This window comes from Pleuronectes platessa, chromosome 18 (genome assembly GCF_947347685.1).
Source record: "Pleuronectes platessa chromosome 18, fPlePla1.1, whole genome shotgun sequence".
NCBI classification, from domain to species: domain Eukaryota; kingdom Metazoa; phylum Chordata; class Actinopteri; order Pleuronectiformes; family Pleuronectidae; genus Pleuronectes; species Pleuronectes platessa.
This window is the reverse complement of record NC_070643.1, coordinates 6,324,289-6,349,952: the sequence shown is the minus strand read 5'-3', so window position 1 is coordinate 6,349,952 and position 25,664 is coordinate 6,324,289. Positions and strand designations below refer to the sequence as shown.

The 25,664-nt window shown below is 42.4% G+C and overlaps 1 protein-coding gene across 1 annotated transcript in view; it reads right to left on the bottom strand.

Annotated features, from left to right (window-relative positions):
• LOC128461803 (hippocalcin-like protein 1) overlaps positions 1 to 21,683 on the bottom strand; it is a 30,524-nt gene extending 8,841 nt beyond the window's left edge. The window contains exon 1 of the mRNA XM_053446918.1: positions 21,593 to 21,683. The gene's annotated coding sequence lies outside the window, so the exon portion shown is untranslated. The remainder of the gene's footprint in view (positions 1 to 21,592) is intronic.
• Positions 21,684 to 25,664: the final 3,981 nt, after the last annotated feature.

Sequence of the window (25,664 nt, the reverse complement as noted above, 5' to 3'; positions counted from 1 at the left end):
AAATTAATTTACTCGTCAAGGAATAATCCGAATGATGTCTACAGCGCTGAAAACTGTATGTGAAATACGCGGGTCTCATTATAACACCGCTAATTTGTGTGCTTTGGTTGAGCAGGCTGAGAATGGACTAAGTGCACTGCTGTGCCTCAGATGATTGGAAAACACACACAAACCCCTCAGACATGCACTGATGCACATCGTTTTTTTTGGTACCTGCAGAAGTTGATAACAGTCCCGACGTTGCCCAATTAGCAGGTGGAGAACGCAGCCACAAAACAAACAGTCTGTACCTCTGCGTGTGTGTGTGGGGGTTTGATGCTGTGTGGGCTGCTGGGTTGGGGGTGAGAAGAAAGAAATGCTTGGACGAGGGGATGAGATTTAATTGGAGGGATGAAGGTGCTTTCATTAGATCTACTAACGCGTCCTGATGACGCACAGGCATTAAAAACAGAGCAAGCCTTCACCTTAACTGACTCGTAGCAAAGTGAATAAAATAGGTAAAAAAATAAGAAAAGTAGTGTTTCATCAAACAAATAATGGATAGAGCATGCACAGCTCTACTAACACATTTATAGTTTACTTTGACGGTGCAGACTCCACCATGTTATTGGGGATGAGGGCACATGAAAACCATTTGAACATTTTTAAAGGATGACCTGGCCCTTTCCCCCGTGACACATCGTTACTTGTTGTTTTCAAATGCTTTGAATGGGATGTGGGTGGCACAGTTGTACAGTGGCTGGCACTGTTGACTCACGCCAAAACGGTTCTGGTTTGAACCTGGCAGCCAGCTGTGTGGAGGTGGCATTTTTATCCCCATGCCAAAAAAGCATGTAGCTAAGGCTAACTGTAGATGTGAATGTGGGCCACTGGTCGATTGTCTTTGTCCGTCCTATGATACGGTGGCGACCTGTCCTCCCGCCCAATGTCAGCTGGGATTAGCTCCAGCCTCCCCTGACACTCTCAAAGAATAAGTATTGTATGGATGGATGTATAGATGGACCCACTGTTTTGCCCTGGATTTTTCCTCTCAGCTTACATACAGGCCTTATTTTTTATTCTTATTGGGGCAGTATGCAGCATGAAAGAAATACCTGCAGACAGAACTCAGGGATAAAATGAGGTACTACTAGATTTTGGCCGAGCATTCCAAGACCACCAATGCTGATTTGAACCATAAACCGTATATAATGACGGCTGACACGACAGCTTTCCAAAAGTGAAGCCAAATAATCTGGCTTCCACATAGGTCATGAAGTCCAACTCCTCCATGTAAGCATATGGGACATGGAGCAAACTAAAAAGTTCAGGTACACGTCAAATAAATATCTCTCAAAAATGGTTGCCTCACGATTGGTCGAGTGCATATATCAGCAGAACATTGAAATCACATTTCCTCGCCACTGGCACTGGCCTTTTTTTTACAACAGGAGGAAGTGGAGAACACCATCCATCTCCATATACATATTATGATTTGACTAGTACCACTGCCAACCTAGCTACAACATGAAATGGCCTGCTAGTTAACAAACTAGCTGGATTTTGATACAGAGATGACCAGAACCAACAAGGACAATGTCATTAAAACCCCCATATTTACTCAGTGTTGTTGCTACGTTGACTGGAAAATACAATTAGCTTCTCTGCGCTGCAGACACATAGCATGGAGGAGGTGTCAGATCGCTCTACATGTTAGATAAGGCCTTGAGGACCAAATCAGAGAAAGTTATAGTGCAAACTGACAGTCAAGGCTGCCAGTGGTCTCCACACCCACACAACAAAATCCTTTCCTAACACACTGACCTTTTCACTCTTGTCACCACTCTCTCCCTCCCCTCCCCCTTGTTATTTTTCCCTGCTTCGACCCAGCTGTGACCTGTGAAAGCTCACTGCAAGCCTCCCTGTTGCTCTGAGAAGCACAGTAGAGGAAAAAATGCTTCTCTTATCGCCAACCAGTTGGTTTAATCCCCTGCGGCCCCCAAACCCAAACCCTGTCTCCAATCCCTTCTAACTATCGCTTCATCGTTTATCCCTCCATCCTGAGGCATTAGACAATAATCCAGCCTTCCAGTATAAACGCCTCCCAGTGGTTAGTTATTGTTGTCCAGTCCCATTGTGCGTCAACGCACATTTACAGACTCTGCCCTCCTGAACATCTGTTCAACCAGCAACTTAGCTGGACACCAACCTCTGGGCTGATGACCCCTTGCACAGAGGAGGAAGAGGAGAAAGATGAAGAGGCGAGAGAAAGACGCATGAAGACTAATGATCTAGCACCAAAGAGACAATCACAGAGAGTAAGGGACCAAAGGTGAGAAAAAACTCAGATCCAAGGACAAAAGGTGTTTCCAATAAAAAATGGTGTTACAGTGATAGAAGGTATTTTGGGACTGTAATCCTCCAGGGAGAATACCTGTCTCACTATCTATAGCCCCTGTTTGTACCTACCATGTATTATCAACACATGTGAGCCATTTAACCACAATATATCATTTACAGCTTCGACAATAACAAGATTTAAAACCTGCTTTGAATTTCTAGTTTGTTTTTTTCAGGTCAGTATTGGATAGTGATGTATTACTTAATTTGTGAGTAGTTAAAGGGATGGATTCCATTTTATAATCAGAATAAAACGAGGCAGTTGGCCGCGATGGATTTTGTGAGAAATGTTGCCCTTTTTTTTACCAGATAAGAGTTTTGATGATTCTTAGAATAAAAATGAAGATTACAGCACTTAAAAAATTATTAACAAAGTGTTTCACGGAACAAAGGAACACCAGAAGACTCGGAGAAAAAACATACTGCTCCTCCATAAAGGCCAATGCTCTATCTCGCCATCTGAAAGCGGTGTCTCCCATTAATTATCTAAACTGTGGCAACCCACTTTATTCTGACATGTCCTGACACAGCTTCATAATGAACAAAAACCTTTTTATATTTTTCATTTAATTGATGTTTCAGTCACTGACTTGATTTATTCAAGCTAACACTTTCCATTTGTTCTATGTTATTTAAGCGGTCAGAAGTGGTAGTAGTATATTTTGTACCAACATTATAATTGGATTTTTTATGGGGCCGTTTTATTGGCTAGTAACCCTAAGAAGGAACCGTTACAGCACATCAGAGGACACTAGAAGGGATTTAATTATTTGAGCTTCCCCTTGATGAGGATGAAGCAGGTTTCACTGCAGGTTTTACAGCCTGTTGAATAAAACCCACCGACACCAGGCTGATATTACTTCTCCGAGCCGCCATGTGAATTAAAAAGTATTAAAAACATATTGACTTGCTGTGGTCAGGGAGCTACCGCCCTTGTCACAGAGGTAGATTACACTGGCTGGCCAATATCAGTTTTTTTTTAATAAAAAAAGGGCCAGTTACACAACATCAGGCCAATAAAGTGAAAGAGCGAAGAAAGTGGCAGAAAACATAATGAGATGGTGCGAGGGACACAGCCGGGAAGAGAGAAAGTCTGAGAGTTTGAGAACAGATGCAGTGAGGTCAAACCCCGGCTTACCATTTAAGTGAGAAACACAGACGTTTTCTCTGGACTGTTAAATGTGCTCATAAGACGAGAAAATGCTGCCTTAGATTTGCCTGCCAACAGCTAAGTCAGTCATTAGGGAGGAGGGGGGGGTGGAGAGAGGGAGAGAGAAGAAAGACAGTGGACGGGAGAATAGAGAACACAGGGGTGTTGAAGTGGTGTGCGACACTAGAATAAAACAGTCGGAGCTGACAGCCACTATTGATTTTTTTTTTTTCATCACTCAAGTGTTTTCGGTCTCCCGCCACGTCTTCTGAAAGCGCAGACATCTCAGAGGCCACCTGAGACCCCAGGCAGCTTATACCTTTTATCCATAATTCTTTTCTTGCATTTTCTCCTCCTCTTGGTCTCCATGATTTCCTTTATACCTCTCACAATTTTCCATCATTTCTATCGCCGCTCTCTTTTCTCCTACTGGAGCAATTCCATCCTGATGACCCATCAGTTATCTCTGACTGCCACACACCGGGAAGCAGTTATAGCCGTGCTCTCAGTCTCTCAGACTGGGCTCTTTGAAGATTTGTAGTTGTTATTTTTTCCTCTTGTCACTTGTGTTACTGGTGACTGTAACTTCCTATGCTGCAGCTGAGAGTTGTATTGTTTTAGTGACAAGCTACAATACTATAATGTTGTCAATGGTGCACTGAACCTTGAAGTTGTTTTTTCAAAGACTTCCCGTGATGGTGCATTGAGGAGAGGACAGAATGAGACAAGTCACCATCATATCACAGGGTAAACATACAAAGAGACAGAACCATTCACATTCACATCTAGGGTCCATTTAGTATCTCCGGTTAACCTAACCCCAATCTGCATGTGTTAGGATTGTGGGGGGAAGTCGGAGTACATTGCGAAAACACACACACACACAAAGGGAAAGCATGCAAACAGAAAGGCCTGGAAGCAGGACTCAAACCTTAACCATCTTGCTGTGAGGCATGGCGAGCCCATCTAAGAAGATTATTCACAAATGACAAATAGGAACTAAAAATCTTTATGTGTGTGTGTTTAACAAATAGCGTTAATTGGTTTTCTGTTTGAAAGTTTGAACAATTCTGACATGATCAATACTGTTTTGATGGTTTTAGCTCTGATTTTGTTTCTGGCTCCTCAAGAGAAAAATAGTGGTCAAGGATTAGAGGGCGAGGAGGGACAGGTGCTGAAGGATTGATGGAGATACAGGGAGTTATTGAAGGAAAAGACATTAATGGAGTGGTTAAAAATAAGAATGAGGGCTGGTCCTCTGTGTAGAGCTCCCTCTCTCTCCCGCTGCACTGCAGTTTTCAGAGCATATCCACATTCTGATAATAACTCTTTGTCAAAGAGAGAAGTGTGCACATGCACGTGTATTCGCACGAGTTGACACACACCAACTAGAACTAGCTGGTCTAAAATTGTCCTACTTTTCATTTAAAATGGCTAATTTGTAAAATACACAGTCACTGATGATTTAAGGACTGAAAGGGAGAGAGAGAAAGAGGAGGATGTGATGTGGATGAACACTAAGGGTAACATAAGTGCACAAGGCAAAAGCTTAAAAGGCTTATGTGGTATTCACTTCAGAAATAGAGGATGAGAGACAGACCGAAAAGTGGAGAAGAGTTGGGGCAAATCTGTCCTTTTTTGATGGGGCCATTGTGAAATACCTAGTAACGAAAAAAAAAAGCTTACTCCAGAGATTAATATAATCAAATTCAATGACCTGTGAAAGCATTTACTCTTTCCTGTTCCCCTGAATATTCCTTCTCCTCTCATGAACCCACTGGATATTAGAACCCAACTTTTTAGCAGTGTACTCACTCAACTCTACTCAACAAGTGAATGATCTATGTATCTAAAATAAGACTGAAAAACACCTGTCACAGTCTCCAAACAAAAGAGTCCAAACTGATGTCATCAAATGTCTTGTCTTTTCTGCCATCTAAAATACAAACATATTCCATTTACTTATCCTGGGACCAAACAACAAAAAGTTATCATATATGACTTTTTTTCATGTACATACTCACAAATTTATAAAAATAAGTGATCAGTGTGTTATCACAAGAAAAAAATATAATTTAGATTTTCTAGAAATATCCATAATAAATAAAATAAGCAATGAAATATTCAATAATACTTGAGTAAGCACTAAAGAGTCATGTCCTGTATTACAACAAACTAACAAAAACAAGTGATTCCAAGTCTCCAACTTCTGAATCCAAACGTGGTCAATGCTCGAGTCTAAATTGGAATTAATTTAAGTCTAGTCCTGACCTAAGTAGCCTACTACTACTGCCCAAATGAAAAATCTGATCTGAAGTTTGCTAAGTTAAAGTGAAACTAACCAAACTACAGGCCCTAGTACGCATCCTAAAAAGTGGCCTTAATGTTGGCTAAATGTTTTCACCACCTCCACCCATCAGCCAGACAATTAGCTGAACAAATTCACTTGGCATGACTGGGTGAGCTTCAACTTATACCACCTGCTGGCTGCATTTCCAGTCATTAATTTAGACAGGCTGTTCAATTTAACAGAATGATCAGCGCAACACTATATACATACAAATGGATGGATTTCTAATAGAGCTTTAACACACAATTCTTTCTCGCTCTGCAGAGGAACAGCAGCAGGCATCTTTCTATGAACCTAGACCTCCATCTGGAAAGAGGCTGACCTCATTTATGATACGTCCATTCGAGGGCAATGCTATTTCCGTCTGGGTCACACACACAATATATAATGCCTTCCGTCCAGGAGTAACAATCTCGATTATGTGATTGTGAACTTCAAGCAGCTTGAGCACCACCACCACGTCCATTGCTCCATTACTAGTTCCCTGCTAGGAAATCTTGGACTGTTTCAGGGCCTTCAAGTCAAGCAGATAAATATATTCCCACATACACCTACGTGAGGAAAAGGGTAATTTGTGATAATAGCTTTCTTGGCAGATTTGCCCAAATGGAGGCATAGAGACATCTTAAGACTCGGATCACGTCTTAAGAAGCACTGTATCACCACTTTACAATCACCAGAAGCACACAACTTTCTTCTTTTAATGCTGTTCTCCGACAAAAACTCTGCTTCGGCTGTTTTTCAACAGGTCGGAAAAAGAAAGTCAAACATTCACAAATGCACAAATATGTTGGCATAAGAAAAGGCAGAAATATATATTTTTTGCACTTTCCTTTGCAGGGTAGAAATATAGGCCAGCTGGGAAAGAGAACATTTATATAATATGTACATAATATATGTAATGATGAGGGACTAGTGGACATCCTCATCACAGTATTTCCTTATGAAATATTTACACAGGGTAGCCCAGGCTGTATGTGTAGCCAGCACGCAGTTATTAATCAGTGCTCCAATGTTGTCACTTATTGCATATAAATGCTACCTTATACTGGACATTTAAATGTTAGTATAGCAAATGCACATGACCTCGGTTATGAATGTCAGTTGTCAAATTTAATAGCAAAATGCATCCAAGACTTTGCTTTAAATACACAATTCTAAAACCCATTTACTCTGGACAAAACAAGTTATCTCCCCGTGTTTACGCAAGCAATATAATGCATGCAAATGAATAAAGAGCAAGGTGAGCAGTGTGGGCAGCTATTCAAGCCTCAAAGTGTTTTTGATTTCGGTTGATGGCTAAGATGCAGCCTCTTTTATAAGTTGCTGTAAACATGTTTAGCGTAGGCAGAAAATCAAGCAGATGCTTAAGTGCTACACACTCCGAGCTGTGGCTTTGAGAAAAGCTTGTGTTCAGTAGACATACGGCTCAGGTCAGCGCTGCATCTGTCTCCACGTCCACGGCGGAGGAGGGTGCTGCAGCTAGCGTCGGGGCTGTGGCGCACAATGTGTTTGTGTGGGAAGGGCCGGGTTCGGGGAGACGCCGAGTCGGGTGTGTGCACAGTTGGTGCATCAAAGGGAGGTGAGCTGTGACGTTTGCTTAGTTCAGCGTATGTGAGACAAAGAGAGGGTGGGAAGCATTTGTTGGTTAAGTTGGATTTAATCAAAGTTGGAGGACTGACAAAAGGAAAAGAAAGAGAAAAAAGATCAGAGCCAGTAAGAAAAAGATTAAACAGAAAAAGGGAACAATGATGGGTTATTAAAACCACTTTTTCTCCTCCTCCTGTCATATTTCATCATAGTCTCATCTCTGTGCAGCACTATGACCTTTAGCGAGTGTGTAATTCTTGTACGGGGCCTGAGGATAATAATATATGAAAATCCATAGTGTCTGCTGCACAGAGAGTCAGCTGAAGACAGCGGGCTCAGCTGCTGACAGGCCGAATCATGGCCCTCCACCCGGACAGGCTATTATATCAGCAGCAGCCTGGCTCCCACGGGGAGAGACACAGCCACAAGTTAGCTCGTCTTCCTCTCTGAGACAACTTGACCTCAGCAGCTGAGCTAGTCACATTTCATGAGCTAAGTTCCACGTCATCAGCAGCACGTCGATATTTTTAGATGCAATTTAAGACATCTGTACTGCCGTGTCTCCGAAGATAATCTCCCACATTGTCAGGGAAGCTTTAACGGTATCAACACTCAATTAAAACTTGGACTAATGTTACAGTCATTAAACTGCCCTAAACCTTTTATAATCTTTGCCTTTACAACTGAAGAGATAGAACCTTGGATGCATTGTTTTTCCACATGGAAAAAATTAGTAATGACCAACTTCAATCCATACTAACATATAGCAGCCACAGTACAGCCATCAAGGTAATCCTTAGGATGAACTAAGGATTATTGACAGCTCAGCAACCACCTATCTATGACCGACTGTGGATGCTGCTGACCTCCAGTAAACTTTTTACCAGTCAAGTAAAATACTGTATGTTAAAGCTACACTCATTAGTGATGGGAGCTACAATCCTAAAAGCTATAGATTCTTACATTAGCCTGGACAATTTAAGGATCCAGCACATCCTTCAGTATTGGAGTCCTACATAAAAAGAAAAATGCATACCAAGGTTAGAATAGTTTGATGGATAATTTCAAGTGATACATTCTTTATTTAAGTTTACACAAAAACACCAACTCTTAAAAGGCAAGTTCCAGGTCTTACAAATACCCTTTTCACCTCTACAGCGGTTTCGCGTGAAAGTCAATGTGTGACGTCTATTCCGAGACCAAATTAAAATTGCAAGATTCACATTGAAGATATTATTGATAGTACGACTGTCATGATGACATTGTGAATTTGACCCCTAAACATATCTATTGTGCCCACAGATCCCCAGAGGGTTCACAAGTGCAGCTATTTCTGACACTGAGGTGAAGGAGAATCCTAATATAGTTCTATCCTTAGCTGCAATCGATCTGCTGACATACAACACCCGTCTTCCCTACTCTCATCTAGCCTCTCCTTTTTCTTTTTCGCCCTCCTTCGTCCGTCTGCCTTCTCCCTCAAACCTTCTCCAATATCAGTTTGTCGTTTCTCAGCAGCCCTTGATCTGTGCTAAATGCCGTGGGCTCGTCTGTGCTCCCCTGGTACAGTTGCCCTGGATCTTTCCGTCCTGCTTTGGCCACAGCAGACTGGCAGCAGGACTATCTGAACCAGGCCCTCTGGCCTCTATCCTGGTTTCTAACCTACCCCAAAACGGGTTCACACGCATCGTGCTGCGCTGGGAGTCACAAGTGCAGGTGCTGTGTCCATGTTCAGCTGCCTGGCTGCTTGGCTAAGATGGAAGGAATAATGGAGGCTGAGGGCACCGGATATATTGGCACTCTAGCTTCATACCCATTAATTACAAAGCTATCATTTAAAAGGTTGATGGAAGCCCAAACGCTTATACACGGGAAGAGAAAGCTTGTTTTTTAAATGTGAGCAGACAGTTTGAAAAGCTGGCAGTTCGATTTAGCCATAGCTTCGTTGGACATGAAATCTTAAGGCCAAGTTAAACAGGAAACTGAATGAAACCTCTCTTCTTTCAACCTGCCGACAGTATCACGTTGCGCGGGAAGTGAATTGTCCCACATGCACTGAGCGCACAAAGGGTTACAGTGCCGGTTTTTGATCTCCCTAAGGGCTCTAAAATAAGGGACATCCCTTACTGAGAGCGGCCTCCAGGGTGAAGGGCTTTCGAAGCACGGAAGTGTATTTTAGCTCGTGACCCAGAGCATCACACTGCAGCAGCACAGCGAGAGACACAAAGACACACTCACAGCCACATGCATGACTCACTTGCACCTATCTGCACGCAGTCACAAAAACACACAATATAGAGACACACAATCCTTTAGACAGAGATGGTAATTATTCTCCCAGCATCAACTTCCGTCTTTTGTTGTTGGGGACACTAATTTGCTTATTCAGGTGAAGGATTTTTCTAACACGAGAAATAAGTAGTTTCTAAAAAAAGGCAGCGAGCTACATAGGCATCAGTCGAGTGTGATGGACTGTGGCATCTCACAGGGGGTCAATATTTGATATTTGATGTGCATTACATTAACTATAGTTTTCTTTATTATGAGACGGATTATTTAGCTGAAAAATCTGGACTGCAGAACATCCATGTACAATAGCGTGTTATATCAGCTCAATGTTGACAAGCACCTCGACAATCACAGATCTAGTGCAAGACTTTTATTTGCTGACTTTTCTTCAGCTCTTAACATATTGCAGCCTCACATCCTGATTTCCTCTTATTTTATCTCCATGACCAGCTTCAAATGCTGACTTTCTCACTGAAAGGGTCCAGAAGGTTTTTTTGAATGGACAAATGTCAAACACTGGTTCACCTGAGGGTTGTGTGTTGTCAGTCCTTTTTTTTTATCATGTACACTGACAGCTGCAGGACTTCTCAGGAGAGCAAGTCTCTTATGAACTTTTCTGATGACACTGTCCTCTTATCTCCCCTTCAGGGTTCAGTCTGATCATGGAGTTTGTTAAATGGTGTGATGATAAGTAACCTTTACCTCAATCTATCAAAAACAGTATTGTTTATTGACTTCAGACACAAGTCATACACTGAACATGAAGCTAGTGTCCTACACGGAGAAGATATCCAGATAGTGGAGTAAGTGTCTCCTCCAAGCTGGAAGAGCCACACAGGTGACTTTGCTCTTATATTTCATCAGTTATCATCCTATCCTTCTCATTGTACCCAAAAATTTAAGTGGATTTTGCAGTATTTCAAATGTCACTGCAGTGACTTTTAATACTTGCAGGGACTTTGCCAAAGCTTTGGATTTAATGAACTGACGCAGAACAATTATCAGTTTTTTTAAAGGCGAGCAGGACCCAGGAGAGTGTCAGCAAGGACGGGGATCCAGGTGAGAAATGAAAAGAACGGTATGGAGGGCAAGGGAGTGAGGCTTTGTATGAGAAAAACAAAAGAGAGAGCTCTGATTGAGTGTGTCTGAGGAGAGGTGGGGGGGTTAAAAGCAGACAGGAGAGGCAGGAGCATCAGTCTTTTCCAGCTGCTTGCTGATGCACTAGTAGCTTTCACTTTTTCTCCTCTCCCTCTCTATCTTTCCGCTTCATTTTCCGACACCCTCATTTTTTCTCCGTATCTTGTGCGCTTCTCTTTTCACCTATCGCATATCTCCCCCGGGCATCCTATGTACTGTATGACATTGTTTAATCACCCACAGAGAAAAATGTGGCACGGGCAGCTGTCGATCCCACCCCCCTTTCTTCCCATCCCCCATTTACTCTTTATTGGCTGACGTCCCGCCTCACATCCAACACAACGCTGATCACACATCCTTTGAAAATGTGATTCACGGAGCAAATGTTTTGAATGACTCTATAAAACTATCTACATCTTGGCAGCATTCATGTTTATGGATCACATATGTGTCAGTGAACTGTGGGTGTGTGTGTTCGCCATATGCCTGGATCTTCATGCAGCAGAGGGTTTTTGAATCAGTGCATATCTTGTACTGCTCTTTTGCGCTCTGTACATAAAGTCCTGTTGTCTTTGCATAATCCAAAAGTTGTCCCGAGAAGATCTACCAATCCCTCTGTTGTGTAACACTTGGTGATTTTGCTGATTGGAGCTCTGATGTGTGTCCCTCCAGCAGAAGTGCTGTGTGTGGTTAGAAAAACGAGTGGGGAGGAGGCCTGGGAGCTCTTACTTAAAAATCATCACTTTAATATAAGGCAAAGGACATTGCTCTCTAATATACTTACATAAAGGGGATTTACTCTCTACTTTGGGTTCTCACAACCATAATCTAACTCTTACGCAGCCTTGCTTATTTTGAGCGACTTCTGTCTGTCCCAGGAAGATTTGATCTTACATAGCTGATGACTGAGGCTTTGCCATGTTCGATCCAGTCTGTTTTTGAAGGGAACTGTCAGACACTGTGAAGGTATTTTAACAGCAGGACTGGAACAATGTTGGGTCAGCAACTAGGGCATATGGAAAAAAATGTCCCTAAATTTTCCAAATAAGGCAGAGGCATGCTGTGTTTTATATGAAGGGGCGTGTAGAAAGCTTGGGAAAACAACTTATATCTCAAGCTTCAGTGAGTTATGAGGGGTGACGGGAAAACTGTGACATACCATCTCCCCATATCATAGCTTTCTCGCTTTCCCACTTCCTACACTGGTGACAAAAAGAAAGAAAGAAAGAAGCTAGCACACTGGCATGCAGGGCTCGCTCTGGGCTCACTTGGAAGATTATATATCCACACAACCTCTTGTCTTGCCTATAGATGCACTTATGCTCCTGCTCTACATCCTCCCTTCTTGTCTCCGGCAGACGCGGCTGTGTAGTTCACACCTCAGTCTGCTGATACCAAACAAAGAATCCCATCTTTGCTGGTTAGCAGTTTGTCCGGTTTCTCATTTTTACTGCAGAGCTGTAAGTTGTAAGTGCTGGAAGTGTGATTCTTTACTACACCTAGGTGATAAGAAATTCTATCACACCATGATGAAAACCCGCTGTTTCTTATTTTAGTAGTGTAGGCCTACTACATAATTAACTTGTTTAACATTAGAGCTCTAGAGGTATCCTTTGATGAAAATGTATTAAACAAGGCAAACCTCAAGAATATCATTATTTGATGACCTTCCATCATAAAATGTCATTCAGTTAAGTGTTGTATTTCTCTAAATGTGGGCTGATTATGTACTTTAAGAGCACATTTAACAAATAATAAATATCAACATTTTACCCAAATCCCAATTACATCTTTTGAAAATATTTTTTGTTGTATCTGATCTTAGTAGCGAATTCAACATTTTGTTCTATTGGAAAACTCCCAAAATTGTGTAAATTGTGTCTGTGGTTTAGTTTTTTTAATTGTTTTATTATGGTAAGCATCTTCAGTTAATTCAGTTCTATCCTAATGAAACAATTCCGAAGCCCTTTTTTAATTAATATTTTTAAGGCACTCATTATGCCCATGTATTTTGTGATGAGAAGCCCTTTTCTTTTCCTTTAATTTTGTAAAGTTTCTTTCTTAGGTTTGCCTGCTGCTGGTGGGTTGCATCACTGTTTGTTGCATTTGTGTTATGGTTGATCCTATTTTTTTATTATAGATTATCCAATCAATCCCATTTTCTGAGAGTCCAAGGTGGCACCTTCAGATGTCTGTGTCTGTCTGTCTGACTGTCATATGTATTTATTCCCTTTTTCGCATTTATGGAATGTAAACAACAAAATGATACACACAAAAGTGCCACTAGTAGCTAAAATCTAAATTTGGATACATTTACGTAAATGTAACTTTAACTGTCAATAATGAGCAAACCAAAATGACAGAACCAGTTCTGTTCCCACCAGATAGCCGAGCTGCAGAGTGACTACACATGCTCTCATCTGGATCAGTTCAGGTCAAGGGAACATATTTCCACTGCACGTCACAATCTACTGCTTCTCACTTCTCCTCTGTGGAGCCCTTTATACTCTGTTAGAACAGTTATATGCAATTGGATGGTTTTAACATAGCTATTATGGTAGCAACCTGCGTTTTAGACTCACCAGGACTCTGGTACCTCAAAGGTCACCGCTGTCAAGGCTATTTCCAAGTTGGTCTATCTTGTAAATCTGAGTTGAACTTTGGTCACTGTGATTCCAAAGAAATTACTTTATTGTCCTGGAAATGCTGTTGTGGCTAGGCTGCAGTAAATTACTTTCTCAGATCTACTATATTTATTGCAGCCCTCAACAGTAAACATTTCAGGGACGTTTATTCTATTTACTTAATACCTTCAAGAATCAGACAACTATGGTCCTATAGTATTTGTAACAATGGTTAAATGACTAAGAATACCTTATTGTAATCAACAATGCGCTACTCAGTTGAACAGGGCTGGATCTATATTTTTTGACATTTTTAACTCTTTAAAGACACATTTGATCTGATATGCAGGAAATATAATTGTAATGATATATTCCCTGATCCTGTTTATTGACCACGCTGTTGTTTTTCATTGTGGAAATCATTTCAGTCTTATAACTCTTCCAGATGTGGAACAACCTCGACTTTGTAGAGATTGTTTCAATGTTTTCAGGTCTCAGAATCTTGAATTCAACTCAAGCACCCAAACTCTTTCCCCCCCATGTTTCTCACAGCCTGAGATAAGCAGGTTGCCTGTCAGCGATAAACAGCCCCGATGGTGGATGTACTTTTAGTACATCATAGAGGAGTAGATATAGGCTTAAATGGAAGCAGGGACAGCCACTGCCTTGCGGCGTACCAGGCTGTCACTGAGTGATCAGAGTGCCTTGCTGCTTTGCAAGCTGTGACTCTCTGTGGTGGAGCTGTGAGTCCTATGTGTGTGGTTGTTTACAGATGAACCAGAGAAAGGAGGACAGAAGAGAGGAGTGGAGAAAAGGAAAGAAGAAAGAGACAAACAAATCAAGAAAGAGAGATTATTCTCTGTTGAGAATACAGTAAAGCTAAGCTTATTGATTTCAAATAACCGTGATTCTGTAGACGCGATCTACTGATTACCTATTTCATGTGCTGAAACACTCATATGGGAATATGCGAAAAACAAAGCAATTCACAGTGTATCTGTAACTGTATCAGCTAACTATCAAATATGCAAAGCCTCTCCAAGAACCTAAAACGGTTTCTTACTGTTTGATTTGATCATATTTGTAGTTTTAAGATAATTTGTGCGGCCTTACATGCGAAAAGAGATACTCCTTTTTCAAACTGTTTAACTGCCCACATACATTCATGCGTCCTTTTCATTGGCATCGTTGTTAAGAAAAGCACGCACTAAAGGGCGCCGCAGGGTCAAGAGTTTCTAAAAACGACAAAGATGGCGAGGAAAGCTGCTGTTTGTAACCTCATACAAATACCTGTAGTTTCATATCAACTCTTTTAGTCTATCGTCAAAAAATTCCGCTTTCAGAAGCCGTACACAAATACGGACAAAATGAATGCAGAGTACGGACAGAAGGCTCCATCAGTGTTTCTTTCCTTCTACGTCTCTTCAGTTGAGCATAAATGAGCCTTACTCATAATTGTAGTAGCTTGTCCTTGAGATACTGCTACCGAACTGAGACCTGCCCGAAATTGGCAGCCGACATTAGATGAGTATCATGCAGAACCCTGTTCACTATACAGAATCCACAGAATATTGGTGCTCTCTCGGCTCACAGCTCCACTGAGAAAGGTTGCTGCGTGATTGCACAAGCAATCGGAGAAATGAGTCTGCAGTCATTACAGCTGCTTGTAAATGCACCCAAGCCAGCCGGCGCCAGATCGATTTTTCTATTTCTGATTGGCCCGCTGTTATTGCCCAGAGAGGCCTGCGAGAGGCTGGCGGGGGGGCGGAGGGTAGAATCGCTGAGCCTAATTGATGCTGTCACGGAAAGAAACAGGTTTACTTTTTTCACCCGGAACATTTTAACCCACTCCGCTCATTGTGACAATAAAGCTCCATTTTCATATAAGATACAGGCACAATATCCACCACTCTGTTTATATTCATGTGGCTGACGTGGAGACACAGCTGGTGGTTATCCTTTCATTAAATTCCTCACATTCTGCTCAGGGGTGAGAGAGTTATCTAAATCGATACGCTTGAGTAGCCCAGACTCAGGAGAGAGTCGCAAGAACAGAAAACATTTTGGTAATGTCGACTCTACAGCTTTCTAGAGTAAAGGGACCAATTAAACTACTCCCTCATTTCTCAGAGAGCCTTTTAAAATGGACCGGGAGAAAAAAGATGAAACTGAAACATGTACCGGAATAAGATGAAAGGCTACTTGAGGAGCGACCAGAGGAGATGGTTGAGGGGGAGAGATGCAGAGAAAAATCTGTCAATGAATAGTGGAATAGTCTCTAGCGGTCTGGGAGACAAATGTTACATGGCAGCAGACTTTAACAACCAACTACCCACAACCTGTGGAACAATGTGCTGCTTCTCTAATTCTCTAATGCACGATAGCACCTTCCAAACACCTCAATGTGTGTATGTCCTATAATAATAGATGCAATATCACAACGGATTTCTGAATGGAACAAGCTGAATTGATGACAGGTTGACAAAATCTCTTGTGGCTTTGGCTGGCCAATCATAGAAGCTGCCATATGTACATTTCCTCTGGAGGCCCAACCCAATGTCTTTGTGAGCGGTCAGGACCACACTGCAGTTGCCTGTAATCGGGGGAAATAATGGACTAGGTTGGTATCATATACAAATACAGAATGCCTGTCAGGCTGGGTTATTTTTCTTTCTGGCTCGGATAGGTTTGGACAGAAATTCGTGGTCCAAGTCACACTCCATTCTCTGCTGCAGAGTTTTGTGTAATACTGGGAGGAGGTTGTGATGGTTGCATGCCAGGAGGTTTGGGCATTGTTGCTTTGTTGTCTACATGAAAACAGGTACCGCTGTCTGAGCAGTGCTACTTCTTCAGGGAAGCCACACCTGTACTAGCTGGTTAGCATGCTAACTTCAGAAGAAACAAAGCAACACAAGAATTAGCACTCCACTGCTGGAGATAGCTCTTGATGAATAAGGAAATTAAATATGATATTGAACCTTGAACATTTGAACTACATACACTGAGTCAATGGCTGTTGATGGTAGCATTTACTGTGTAGTAAAAGAAAGTCTCACAAATGGGACCTGTGACGCCTATGAAAATGACAATTAATCTGTCATCAAGAGCTGTAGGTCAAGCAATAGTTTCCAGAGAGTGTAATCTGTTGGAGCCATAAGAGGGTGCTAAAATACAAGATTGACACAAAACAGAAAACATCAAGATCCTTCATGGGACTAAGTGCTGTTCTGAGACGTAAGGACAGATACCACGTCCACTTCAGTATTGTTCTAATGGATGTCTATTTTTAGCTCTAACTAGCCGAGCACTGTCCTGACAGGACACCACTGGATGGCAGAGGCGGGACACAGATAGAGGGAAAGAGGAAGAGGCTGCTTTGAGATATGATCTAAGCAGAGGTATTGGCAAAGTGTGCAGTGGGTGTGTGTTCTCCACCTTGCTTTATCAGTGGAGAGCTGTTGGCCATTTTTTACTCAAAAACACACTCACACATACACCGCACTCGCTTTCTTTCCCCCCTGACTTCATTAGTGAAACCACATGCCAAGCTTAGGGAGTAATTGACTGCCCTTTCAGCCTCCTAATGGCTAGAGGAGAAGAAAGGAGAGGAGAGGACACAAGGTGAGCTAGCACAATTAATATCATTTATTAAGGAATAACTCTATTCATATGTTACTTTGTTACCTACTATATATTCATGTAATTTCTTTTATCCTTTTTTTCTCTTGTTTCAACCCACCAGTCTGTGGTGCGTTACTGCTCCTGCTTGATTTGTTTTGATGTTTTTATAAGGAGACCACAGTGGGAAACACATACCAGTTCTGTTAAATTATTTGAGACCAGTGCCTTTTGACTGGATTCACTAGAGACCGTTAGATCTCCCTCCAACCCGGGATTTATACAATCATGTTGCTGAAACTCTACATGTGATTCATACTGATTTAAATAGCAGGCAACCCCAGTCCAATTATACCAACCGCTATTCTCATGTTAATTTGTAATGATTCTCTGAGAAGGATCAACCTCCTCGTCATCGCTTTCCTACGTCAAGCATCAGGTCAGATTGATCGGTAAAATGTTTTGGGTTTCTCGCGCTGTGCTTTGCTTCCAGCTGTCCGCCTCCAATGGAGTAGCTGCTCTCTCAGCCTTATCATCGGCATTTTCAGACTGCATGTCTGATGGGCAGGAGATACCCCTCCCCAGTAGGATCAGGGCAGATTATAGGGCGGACAGCGTTCATGGGAAACACAGACCTCGTGTGAACCCCTGCAGGCCACGTCCCTCCCATCCCACTCCCTGACATGTGAAAACATGACCTCATAGAGAGAAGGCTTACCAGAAAACATAACTCTTCAAAATATTCTAGCTCTTTGAGTCTAGTCTCATCCTCACTGGCTTTGTGATAAACATGCAAGGTCAACAATTTACAAAGAGCTATATTACTTTCTTTCTTCCTCATTGCCCCTGGGTAAATAAAGCATGGCTGCTTTAGCCAGTTAAACCGGCACACGATTGATTTTACACATAAATTTCAGTTTGCTGATCATGAGGATGAGATACTGTAAATACAGTCTTTTCTATGGGGTTCTGGCATGGCACGTTTGAGAAACAACCCTGATGATATCATAATGATGTCATCAGGGTTAGTTTGGCTCATGCTTGAGACTTCATTTACAGTAAACCAGTGTTACAAACTCGGGGTGTGGGGTCTGATAGATGTGGTCAGTTAGATGAAACACATGAAAGATGCGATAGAATTGTATTATGGGAAAAACTTTGAGTCGAGTATCACTTCAATGCTTCTACAGGTCAGACTTCCCAAATATAATATGACAACATTCATACACCAGTTAAGTGAGGGCATTTTGCAAATATGTTACTTCATGCCAAGAAGAAAGGTTCACATCCTGATCTGGTCGGAGTGCAAAATGTCCATATACTTAAATCCCTTTCCAAAACAGCCAATGAGACTTTTCCTCTGGTACCTATATCAAATATAAGTTTAGGCAACTTGGTTAAGGTTATTTCAATCAAAATCCGTTAAAATTAGTCTGATTACTACTAAGAGTATTTGTGTTTCTGTTTTTGTTGTTGCATTTGTTGCCAGATCTAAGGTGATGTCACAAGTCTTTGTCCTAATATGACCTTCTAAATGTTTGAATCAGCATGTCTTTAAGCTTTTTTGCAGCAACAGACCCAAACAAAATTAATATACACAGTAACTTAAAGTGATAAACTCTTTTTTCTCTCTGTCGTTTATCTTTGACTTAAATTGCGGCTTATTTTAACATGAAATGCACGAAGAACTGTTCACGGAAACTTTACAGTGAGCCAGAGTAGAAGGGATGTGACCCACATTGTCAGCTATCAATGTCAGACACTATACCAACAGTTTTATAGTCCCTGCATCACTCAGATTTAGTACAAAGAATTCTGTAAAAACAAAAATGACAACCATTGTTTGTTACCATTGAACACGGAGCAATGCTGTCTATTTTTCTGGTGAGGAGATTATCATATTGAGTTAATCGAGCGCTTATAGCAATCATTATCTTCATAATCATGATGATAATGGTTACTGGGAAAATGGGCCACTCAGTATTTGCTATTAACAACAAAGTGCTGAAGACAAACATAACTCTTCTAAAGCATAAACAGACCCATTTGCTCCCCATCCCCGCGTTAGACCACCAGACCACAGAGACGTTTTACACTGAGCATCTTTTTTCTCTTTTAATGTTCTTTTCTCCAGGAAACAATTTGAGTTGTCCGCTGAGAGAATACCACAGGCCTCCCACATCCATCAAGCTGCTTGACGAAGTGAAAACACCACGCTTCAACGTCAGCGGGACCAAGGTTCTGCGGCAAGGTTTCCAGGCATCAGAACTATTGAAAGATTTCACTTGTTCCTCTGGAAGGAGGGACCAGCTGCAGTGTGCGTATCCCATGATCCACCGCTGACCTACATTCACATGGCAAAGACAGAAGCCATAATTCATAGTGACTTTCAGGCTGTGTACTTATGTATTCCATACATGCTGTACTGACGGTCGGGGCATCATGTCAAGGATTTGTAGTCGCGTCATATGAGAGAAAGGTCATATATGAGCAACACTGGATTGTTTCCATGAGAGCCTGTGGTACAGAGCAGAGGGATATTGCACAAAGAGGAGAAATACATTAAATAGCCACTGAAGAGCAGAAGAGATGATAACGAAACCACTTCCCGCTCTCTCCTCTCTCTCTCTTTCTGCACCGCAGATCACTTGCCACACTGACACACACCTGGACTATGGCACCATTTGCAAGGTGCTTAATGCCACAGGGTTAAAAGCTCCGAGGACAAGTTATGACTGCTGCGTGCATCTACGGTGCAGGCAATGTGTTTATGAGTCTGACTGACTGAGAGAGAGTAGTGCTCCAGAACACATCTTATCTTCTTATGCAACCACTACACTAGCAGTAGCACACGCAGGCTAAACACCAAAACATCAGCAGCATTTCTGCGCTTTGAGTAGGTTTCCTCGGGACACGATCCCCCAATGCAGATCAATTTGTACGGGCTCGGCCTCCACCGTGCACCGTATTCCCATTAACCTGAGGTCAGACCCAGTTGGCCACCTCATCATCTCCCTGGTCACTCTTTTCATCATTAGCCGCCCATAAATGAAGAGTACAGAATGACCACGTGCCCTCGGACTCTAGAACTGCCACTCATGGGATTCCTTTCATTATTCTCCAGCGGACAGCAGGTAACTCCGGTGGGCAAGCTTCACTCTTTCTTGGAGCCAAATGCCATGCCTGAGAGAAACCAGTTAAATCTGAAAGGATTATACTGGATTATACTAAGGAGCACAACAGATGGTTGGCATTTCGGAAAGAAGACGAGGAGGCAAATGTATAGAATCGGCCCCACGTGGTACGTCGGGGGGGCTTGAGTCCGGCATTAGCGAGCGCGTTGCTTGTCATAGAAGAAAAAAGAAGAGCAGAGGTCTCAGATACACACATAGTGTCAGAAGATAATTAAAGATGGCATTTCGTAGACCCTTCAAGGGCCCTGCTTCTGGTTTTAATTATGTCATCTCTATCACTACTGTCGATCGACGAGAGAGGCTCAGCTCTGTCTGTGTGGAATGAAATGAGAAATCACAGGTTTTCCGTGATCCATGAGCTGCGGAAAAGATAACAGCTGGAAGAGGGTGTGGGCCAACTGAGCAGACCACAAGCTGTATTGTAAACTTGTTAGGAAGGCTGTTACAAACCGATTACAGAGCACCAACCTGAGAACCACTAAGAGAGAAAAGAATTTAACATTATGGGGCAATAAAACCGGTATTATAGTAGACCTACTATTCACTGGGCCAATTTCAGTGTACGATAAAGAAAAACAAAAAATGGATTTGAATTATGTCTTTATAAACTAACTGCTAAAAGAAAGTTTACAAAATCCAATAGGCTCAGTCACCAGTCGTTAATGTCACAATATGACAGAACGTTGTTGAGTATTTGACTAAAGTACCCAGCATCTTCATCAGGATTATTTGATTGTTATTATTATAGTTAAGAAAAAAGAGGATGAAGTCTATCTTTTTTCATCTCCCTCTTTTTCTTCATCCCTCCCTCCTCCGGCCAGGTGGGAGGTGAATGCCCCTCGTGGCTGAAACACTGAGGAGGAGACCTGGATGCACTGACTTCACCATCGCTCCATCCATCCTCGTCCCGCGTAGGGATCATTCATAAAAAATGGCAGGCCTGTAGTGCAGGCGGCCATCCCATTGGCTGCGCTAAAACATCTTCTTTCTGCGTTGAATTTCCCTTGAGTTGTTCGGATAAAACGCTCAGCGCTGACATCTTTTAACACATCAAAACACCGGGCACATTTTCGGCTCACATGTTCCCGGTCATGCTTTGAGGCTGCGCGGCGGTGTATTGTCAACACACAGCGGGGAAATCGCACCGTTTCCCCGCGTAAACAAACCCGATCGCGTCGCACGAGCCTGAAATCGTTACCAGATATAAAGCAGTACTTTACTGAACCTCTGCGGTGTACATAGATGTTGACCCCCCCTTCCTTACCCGCTGGAGCCGAGGTGGTGTTGGTGCAGCTCGGGATGTTGGAGGGGTAGAAGCCCTTCTCCGGTTCAGCGGGGCTGCTGTGCAGGACGGCCGGGGGGAACAGATGCGGGGATGCGGTGCTCGCTCTGGACGCGTCTCCTCCTGGAGCTCGGGGAGAATCGCGCTGCTGGATGTCTCCGTCTGGTTGGCTGCTGTGTGTGCTCCTTTACTGCACTCTCACACACATCTACACGCACACACACACACACGACCACACAAACACACACCGGCTGAGTGACTGACTGAAGTGTCCCTTGGCTACAGCAGCCGAACCCTGCAAACCATGCTACTGGGCAGGCGAGAGGCAGCAGTGATGGTGCCGCGGTGCGGACCTGGTTCGGGCTGCTGCTGCTTCTCTTCCTCCAGGGGCCGGGACGGGACAGCAGCGGAGGACAGTGGGTTTTGAGGAGCGAGCGCTGGTGGAGTGGATTTAAATGGGGGGATGGTGACGCTGGGATTACGTGGTAGGGGTTTAATTAGAGAGCGCTGCGCCTATTGGCACCGACATTGCGCACAGCCCTCCTCCTCTGTGCTCTACCTCCTCATGTCCCCCCCCCTCTCTCTCTCTCTCTCTCTCTCTCTCTCTCTCTCTCTCTCTCTCTCTCCCTCTAGGTATGTGTGTGTTTGTGTGTGTGTGAGTGTGTGTGTGCGTGTGTGTGTCATAACGTAGAATGATTGCGCACCATGCTGTGTGTATAATAATGTAATAATCAACTCACTGAGCCACGTCTGCAAACAACCTCACGCGCACTATAAAATATAAATAAATCAGTGTAGCCAGTAGAGAAAATAGTCTACAGTGCTTATGGTACAGTCATGCATTTTTAATCACTAGCTATCCTTTTCATTTGCTCTGATATTGCATCATAATATATCATGGAATATTATGGACTACTGGTCGATATGCAATCTGGTGAAAAAAAATGTGTTACCTTCATCTTCATCATCTGCTGTTTCTGAAATGGTACAGAATTGGAAGAATGTACCTTTAAAATCAGACTGCAATGTGTTTATTTTGTATTCGTCATACGTTGTTTGCCCCGGTAGTTATAGTAGGGATAAGCAAAGACAAGGGTAAAGAGGAAATAACGCAATTAAGAAGCGACCAATTGGAAACGTCCGGTTACCTGGAATAAAACTGGTGATTTCTCTGGAACATTTTCGGAAACATTTTTGAGTCACTGGTAAAGCTTTGGTCCAAATGCAGCACGACTGTTAACACATTTTCTAGGGTGTTTTCTCCAAAGAAAATTTGAGGCGACAATAGATTACAGTCAGTAGGAAATAACTTACTGTGTCTAACTGTTAAATAAAACCAAGATAAAGAACAAGTCCAAACCCCTTCTGCTGTGGGGTGATACATCACACACACCTTCCTCCACCCAATTATTAGATATGTTGCTGCCTTTCTCCTTTCTTCCAGAGCGTCATAAAAACCTTAAAATGACTATAGCAGTATTGGATCTTTTCAAGTTCTCCTGGCATAAGGTTCCATCTATGAATGTTCTCTCAGAAACATTTAATGGAAACGTGATGTATTAATCTGAGGAAGGTAACACTCCTCTTTGCTCCACACAGATATTTTAATCCACCTCTTTTTATCAGTCAAGCATAAAATCGTATTTTTGGCGTTTGAACTCCTGCTTTTAATGCAAAATACCTAAAACAGGTGGATTGACAGAGACTCGCTGCTCTTTACTACAGTGGCAACCGTCCTGTTTTTCATGAGGAGGCACACATCTACACACATCCACACACATCCACAAACACACATCAGAAAAGGTGGCATCAGAACTGACACATTCACTAGATAGTCTGTGGTTATCAGTGTTTATTGAACAGGCCGAGTACCAGCCTCCCCCACTCACACACGGAGGTTTGCCATCTGAGCCAGACATCAGGCGTACTTTGTCACACCTCACAGAACTTGAGGGACCTATGGGAAAGTTTTTTTTTTCATTAACTCCAAAGGTTGGAGGATGACTCACAGTCTGGGGTCTCTCCGGACCAAGTTTGTCTGTTCAGTGGAGGGACAGCTGGCCCACGTAACCATCACTATTTCAACAGGGAAATCAAAAACGACACATATCTACAGGGAGCATGTAAGTAGCTTGGAGCGGCAACCATTTCCTGAGTCAATCTCTGCCATGATGTGTCTTAGACAAGGAATGTGAGTGTGATGATCACGTCTCATTAGATCTCAGTCATTTGGGCAGCACGTATCCTGTTGACGTGACCGGTGTGTGCCCTGTGCTTCTGCTGGGAGGTGAATCCTTCCTCTCTGTCATAGCCAGGCTGTCAAAATGTGGTCGTAACATCACAGGCAATTTACAACTTAGACTGCAAAGCTCAACACGGGATGAATGGATTGTTGTGAGCATGAGGGGGGATGACGATGAGAATGAGTTGAAAGGTATATCTTTCATTAAAAGGAATAAATTACATGTTATTGCCAAGATATCGCACGCTGGCATATGAATGAATGGGAGATGGAATCACAGCAGGGTTGATTCAATCTATAGCAGAGTGAGATGCAACCGGAGAGTTGAATCACAATTTCCATGCACAATGTCATTATGTGCAAAGGGGAGATGCAGTCTATGGCAAAAAAAAGGCCTGAGGAGGTTGAACTTGTGGATATGAGGGTGTCTAATTTAATACATGGCAAAAAATGAAGCAGCCTTAAACGTTTTGATTTCACTATCATCCTAGATACCTTCTTTGTCAATGCCAAGTCATCCAGTATATTATTAAACCTTGACATGTTTTTATTCTACTGGATGAATTTTCTCAAGTCAAAATTGAACTATTTGTGTGTAAATGTACGTTAAAAAAGGTATAAAGTAAGTCGGTAAGCTGAAGGTTTTAGTATTTTGGCAATAATTCACTAAAGTCAGTGTTTCAGGCAAAATGGCTGGTGGGTGAATATGACATATTGGGTCTGGACCTTGGAGTTTATCATTCACATATGATCAATGCAGCCAGAGATTCTCCCCTCAGACATTAACAAATACAGTCCAAAGCGTCCATGTGAGGGGTGGCGCAAATTTTGCCCCAGTGATCACATGTTTCTCTTTACAGCTCATCGACACGGCATTGGATCTCATCACCTAAAGCTCTGGCACTGCTTCTTCATCCTGAAATATTTTGTTCCTTCTTACATACCGGCAGGATCTCATGCTGTGCTCTCACATCGGCTCGCTCGGACATTATCAAGAGTTATAACTAGAGAGTGGGCTGAAGAAAGTCGGGACAAACTCTGGAGCCTCTCCCTCAAACATTTCCGTGCACACATACAGACTTCAGTGGAGTTCAGTGCACTTCTGAAAGCAGCTTATGTTATTTGTTACCTATGCCTTTTTCAATTATCAAGTTCTCATCAGCTGCAGTTCAATCTAATTTCAATTGCTGCTGCAGCTGAACAGATATTTTCTTCAGGAAGCTGAAAGTAGAGCCATAAAGAAAGTTAAGAGTAGACCTATTTTCACCAGGTGGCCAAAAACACAACCCCAAATAAACACTAATGCTTCTTATTACCTGCTGGGTGTGTAAATAGGTCACTGTGGGATTATACGCTTTTCTATAGCTACTTAATATGTCAGTGTTGTGTTCACACACTGTTTCCACTGTAGCTTTTTAACTGGCTCTTACGTAGATGACTTTAATTAACATCATTTCCCAAAAGCCCAAGATCATTGCAGGTTAAATGTCACTACGCCGACAAGAGAGCTTTGGGAATGAGACGGTGTAGAAGATATTAGAAAGGAGAGATCACAGCTACAGTAACACAGCTGTAGCGATGCCACAGAAAGAGAGAACTGTTATTATCACAAGCTGTAGTATGTAAGGTAAGGTGTGGTGAAATTATAGCTGTTTAACTTTTGTTAAAAGGTTCTAACAGGCAGTAGGATATAATCCTTTATGTGAGAATATGCATTGAAAAGTATAACAGATTACTCAGGTAGTAAATTCCATATTTTTAGAATGATGAAAGAAGCTACATGTTAAACTTGGAGAGCTGGTGGAGGAAGAA